Raw genomic sequence first — 6,407 nt, 5'->3', positions numbered from 1 at the left:
AAGAAGAAGAAGAAGAAGAAGAAGAAGAAGAAGAAGAAGATCATGTTTGCCATTACTAATGTAATGAATTACACATATTCACGCTGATGTTGTTGAATGTGGGAGATGAGACACTATGAATTACATAGTTACTCAGAAAAATTAAGGAAAAAGAAAAAAGTTATTGTGGGAAAGATGATGTTTTATTCCTAATAAAGGAAATGTTAGTGGTTTGATAATGTGAAATCTTTAGATCTCATGTTAGAGTTAAAGTACTCAAACTTGACCGTTAAAGGCGAAACAGAAGAAAGCCAACAAAAATTATCCCAGATAAATTATCCTGGCTAAACTACCCCAGGTAATGCTCTGACCTGCAGGGATAATCAGTGGGAACCTAGAGCAGGGGGAAGAGAGTGAGAGGGACAAGAAAAACAAAGAATGATAGCAAGACAATTAGACTGATTACGCTCTGAAAATCTTTATTCTGGGATGGCAATAAAAGAAAGAGGAGGCTTCAAGAGAAGGGGAAGAGTCCGGGGCTCTCCAAAGGTCAGGTGGCCGTTCTTGGAACCAGTGGTCACAGTGTCCTCTCTACTCGCAAATATTGTTTCTATTATGACCATGAATGTTCTCTCAGGGCTGTTTATGTAAGCTAGAAATTTTCCACAAGGCCATGGCTGAGGCCATGGCTCCCAGCAGGGTAATACCTTTTTGAAGAAACTACAACAGGCCATATGTCAGGGATGATTTTTCTTCAAATCAGTCAGTTCTTGGCGAAGAGTTGGTCTGTGCTCTGAGACTGGGTTCTAGTCAAAGCTAAATCAAGCTCTGGCATGCTGAAGAAAGAAAAGTCAAACAAATTTTTATGAATCTAGATCTAGTATTTAATCTAGATTTGAAAATAACTTTGGGAGGTCTTTTTTCCTACCTTATTTAGAAAGATTTGGGGTGGATTAATCTTTCCTTTGTGGCATGGGGTCAGTCAGGGCAGGAAAGGAGAAGTAGCAACATTCAGTCAAAAGTTCTTAGACTCAACTTTCTGGAAGTCAGCGGTGACAGAAATGCTGCCCTTAAAGCCACCCTTGTTGATCTCTCCCTTAGATTCCCAGGTAGAAGGCAATTTCAGTGGTTGTCTGTCTATCTATCTATCTATCTATCTATCTATCTATCTATCTATCTATCTATCTATCCATCCATCCACCCATCCATTTTTCGACTCTGTCTTTCTTTCTAGACTTGACTCCAGAGAACATGAAAGCAGCTAACAGCCTCAGCAGACATTGTTGACATGTTATGATGCCATTGTCCGTGACTCCTCGAGACTGCAGCATAGGTTGTTTGCTTTTTATTACATGGAGCTGAGCCATGGAGATGCTCTGTGTGATCCAGGGAATAACCAGTGAAGCTACACCTTCAGTTTTTTGAAAGAGTGAGTTTATTACCTACGTAACAAGTCAAAGTAAAAGAGTCAGTTGTGAGAGATGGACAGACAGACAGCAAACGTGATTAAACTATGCACTCAACTATCCAGCAATGAACTGAGAGAGCACCCTTAAAGCAACCAGCCTGAGTTCTCAATAGAGAGAGTCCTGAGTAGAGCACAGGGTCCTCTCAGGTGAGGTGTCTAGGTAAAGGGCAAGTAGCAATAGGAAGGTAACATTATTAACCTGGAGGCTTACAAACATCCTGCAAAAAGCACCTGGAAAAGCTGAGGCAGTCAGCGAGGGTTCCTAAAATATGTGAGCAGAGGAGAATGGCTGACGGACCCCGATGGGGAGAACTCCAACTAGAACTAACAGCAGAAGACAGAGAAGGTGTTATCAAAATGGGCGGTTGCTGTTGGGGGTCAGAAATCGCCTTACAAACCACATGCATACTGATCTCAGACAGGGATAGGTGACTGAGCATCCGCTTCAGGCTGGGTTAACCAGGGCCGTGGTCCAGAGTTGGGAACTGAATCATGACCCCAACTTAATATCCTACAGGGTTTTTAAGCCCCAACTCTACAAACATCTGTGCCAAGTTATTTTACCAATCAGGATTTAGGGATAGGGGATTTTATTCCTTAGGAACACATCTTTGCCGTACACTTATCCCACTTCCATTGGTTAGGGTATTCAGCTGTAGTAGGTGATTTGCCTTGTTTAACATTCATGCCCTAATTGGACTACCAGGATGGGACTTGTCTATCATTCATGTCTTAACTTGCCAACCAGGATGTCAATTGCCTAAGTACGGGTTTCTTTCTGCCAAGTAGGATGTCAGTTCCCAGGGAGGTCCTGGGAACTTAAACTTTACTCAACTACTACTCAAAATGGAAGTCTTATTCCAAATAGTTTCTTATATTGGGTGCAGATGTCTCTCATATGTTGGGGTCCATCCCAGAGGCATCTTATAAAGGCAAATGTCATAAAATCTTAGGTGCAGGAAGTGCTATTGGGTGGTTGCTTCGGGTCCAAGCTTATTGTGGGTAACTACAGACAGTTTTACTTTTTGTTTTGGTTTGTTTTGGTTTTTGGTTTTGGGTTTCTCTGTATAGTCCTGGCTGTCCTGGAACTCACTATGTAGACCAGGCTGGCCTCGAACTCAGAAATCCACCTGCCTCTGCCTCCCAAGTGCTGGGATTAAAGGCATGTGCCACCACTGCCCAGTATTCTACTGACTTCTATCATGGTTGGTTTCCAAGAGCCCAGAACATAACAAAATATGGCATCAATATTGGTATTAGAAAGTTTCCTAGTAACAGCAGACGCATTCTTATAATGGCAGGCTAACCTGGTAGCTGTTACCTAGGCCTTAACATTCTATCTAGGCTTACTAGTTCACCTAGGTCCCAACACTTACAACAGCCAGCAGAAACCAACTGAAAATATGGAGACCTACCAGGAATGGATGCTGAGGAAGTGAGGTCAAATTCAAGACTCAACAGTACCAGGGGCCTCTGGGCTAGGCTGATCAACAGTCCCTTTGTGGGCATTCTGTGAAGCTTTATCCTGGATAGATAAGAATTAAAAGCAGGGAGAGAAGCAACAGTATTTCTCCACTCTCACCAGGCTTGCTCAAGAGACAGAAGACCTTGGCTGAATGGGGGCTATTTGCATAATGTCCTTGAGCACCCCAAGCTGCACAGCTGCGGGTGGGGGCGTCTTGCCCTTGGCATTCCTTGGCTGGTCGAAGCAGTCTTCCCAGTGGAGTAAACAGAGTTTACACAGCAGGGCAGTATGTGAAAGTCTGTTATGTGCCGTTCACAGGGGATGCCGAGGCAGCTCCCACAGCTGAACTTCTGGCTTCTCTTTCCCACGGCAGGCACCTTTATATTATTGCAACCTCTAGCTGTTCTCAGAGGCTTTCTCAAGTTTTCACTCCTGGGGTTTGGGGTTTTTGTTTTGTTTTTGTTTTTATTGATTTCTTTCCCTGTCAGAATTGGGGGTGGGGTGCATCCCAACCATAGACAAGGAACCTTAGGGAACATGTTGAGACAACGGATCTTAAATGAGGGAGGTAGCAACTCTGCCTCCAGAGCCAGCTTCTCGAGGAACTCAAACGACACATGAAAACTTTCAATGTGATGTCACTACAGAAGACATGCCTGGTTTTCAGAATAGGTGTGCAACCAGTGTTTTTCTGTTGACCTCAGATGAGAGATTTCTTCTGAAGCTCATGATGTGTAGTGAGATTTAGGACCCACCCCATTCAAAACTGGCTATGCTGGGGATGTAGGTCTGGGCTAAAGTGCTTCCTTCTCAAGCCTGCACAAAACCCACACTCTGATGCCAATCCCACTACTCCCAGTACCAGGAGGTGGAAACAGGAGGATTTAAGGTCATACTCTATTACGCAGAGAGTTTAAGGTAAACCCAGAATACATATGTATGACCTTGTCTCCAAAAAAGTCAGAGTTGCATCTGTTTGCCTTTAGACAATTCACCTATGATCTTCTTAGCTACTACTTACAGCTTACAGTTTACACTTTACAGCAGTCAAGTGCACCGGGGGACTGCCTATAAAACGACCTGCCTGCCACCCCAACTCTCTCTCTCTCTCTCTCTCTTGCCCATGTTCTCTCTCTCCCTCCTTTTCTGTCCTTCTCTGTGATCCCCTCTTCAGGCTCACTTGCTGCTTCTACCCCTTCTCCAGGTCTTCACTCCTCTCTTTTCCCCCAAATAAATCCCCTTGATACCAGATCTGTTGCATGGCATAATTACTCAGCAGCAAACCTTGGCATAGGCCTGACAGGTTCCTCCTTCCCACATTATATTTCATTACAGCATCACTGTGGACTGGCTTTTAAAGAATATTCTCATGACCTGTGGCAGAGTAAATGTCTTCAAGGTTCACCTGCCCATCGGACACAGAGAGCAGACTGCCCATGCCTCTTGATACAAATGATTCCTCATTAGTGTGTATTAAATCAAAGAAATAAAAGAGGATTCAATAATAATGAGCATCCAGTAATACATCACGCCTAGTCTAACTTTGTTCATACCAAAGCAGTGTAACTTTCTGGAAGTCTTTCTGGAAGATGGACTCTCAAAGCTGATATACTTTAAGTTCTAGGGAAACCCTAATTCTCTTCCAGTTTCCTCTGTTCTGTGTCCAATGCCATTTGTCCTGTTCCTTTTCTGAGACACATCTATGGTCCCCAAATGCATCTATCCCTCGGCTTTTGTCCTCTATCACATGCCTGTTTCCTTAGCTACATGCTCTTACTAACATGAAATCTAGGAAATCATAAACTAGGGCTAGCAAGTGAATATAGAAGCTTGTCATGTAAACTTGATAACCTGCTGGGGTGCCTGCCTCACTGCTGGGGTGCTCGGAGGGCCCGATAGCACACCACTCAAGGGAGACAGAACACAGTCCATAATGGGGGTCCTCAGTCTGTGTTTTCCTGGGTGGGATGCAGTAGAGCCTGAATCAACTCGCTGTGGTTCCCAGTCTCCTGTGTATCCAGGCACTGCTAGTATGCCGCTGGGAGTGGAACTGGTTTGGTTCCTAGTGAGTGCTGAGAGGAAAGAGGGGCTGGAAGAAGGCCTTCTCCTGAAGATTTAGGCACTGCTCTTTATGACAAAGCCCCAACCCCGTCCACCCAGCTATCCTTGCTGAAGAGACAGTCCTTGCTTGTCAAACTGCTTTATTTGATAGCGAATGTGAATGAGTACACTTTATTCAGGGTGAACCAGGGATTAAATACCTTTTGTGGGAAGGAATGTCCAGGAAGGGGAGCTCATTGACTAAACACTTGGGGCCTATCTAGTCACCTCATTAGCATGGAGAACTCCAGGTTTTTATGCTATGTGACTTTCCTCAGGTAGAGGTAAGTGCTGGGGCTTAGGATCCCCCCAACAAGGTCAGAGAAGGTGAAAACCTGCTAATAAGGCAGTCTCCCACTTTGCACCAAGCTTGAGGCCATTGGGTCATGGTGGACTTCCACCTTAATTAGCAGAGTTTCCCCACAATAACCTGAGTTCAGTCCTTGAACCCACATAAAGGTGGCAGAAGAGTGCTGACTCTACATGTCCTTTGTGAAAGGATCACTATAGAAAACCCCAGGACCAAGTTCTCAGTACTACCGTATATTCTCCTGTTGTAGTTGTCTGGGAGGCTCAGTGCCTCTGTCTGCTAATTTAGGCCTAATCCCAGAAGCGTCTAGCTTCCATACAATCTAATCTAGGCCAAGAACATTTTCAGCCTCTGAGACTTACTTCTGAATAACTTCACCCTTTCTTGTTCTTTCTGAACTTGGGCTGGCTGGTTCAACTCAACTCTTCCGGCTCAAACTCTTCTTCCAGCTGACTGATTCAATCTGGCTTTTCTCGCTGCCTCCAAATTGCTCTGCTTGGCCTCAAACTAACTAGCAATCTTTTCTAAACTCTTGGCTCCTTCTCATTCTTTTGCTCATGCTGTCTTTATCTGTGTCTAGCTTGTTCTCTCTTACCTCCTCCCTCTCTGTGCTGCTCTACTCTCCCTCTCAACTCTACTGTCCTGCACTCCCAACTGTGCTGTATTCCTATACTGTACCTTCTTCCTCCTGTGCTGTCTATCTTTCCCTTAAGTAGCTTCCATTTCTTCTTCGTCACTTTTTTCTGCCACTCAATTAGACATCACTTTCCTTCTACAAACTAACTTCATCTTCACTGTTTGGGATTAAAGGTGAGTACTAAGGGTGTGTCTATATTCCAGCTAGAGGTATTAAAGGTGTGTGATATCGGCCATCAAAGGAAAGAGAGGCCCATTGGACTTGCAAACTTTATATGCCCCAATATAGGGGAATGCCAGGGCCAAAAGAATGGGAATGGGTGGGTAGGGAAGTGGGGGGCGCTATGGGGGACTTTTGGGATAGCATTGGAAATGTAATTGAGGAAAATATGTAATAAAAAATATTAAAAATTAAAAAAAAAGGTGTGTGATAAAGGCTGAGCCACACC

Source organism: Mus caroli, chromosome 1 (assembly GCF_900094665.2).
Source record: "Mus caroli chromosome 1, CAROLI_EIJ_v1.1, whole genome shotgun sequence".
Classification (NCBI taxonomy): Eukaryota; Metazoa; Chordata; class Mammalia; order Rodentia; family Muridae; genus Mus; species Mus caroli.
This window is presented reverse-complemented; position numbering follows the sequence as displayed.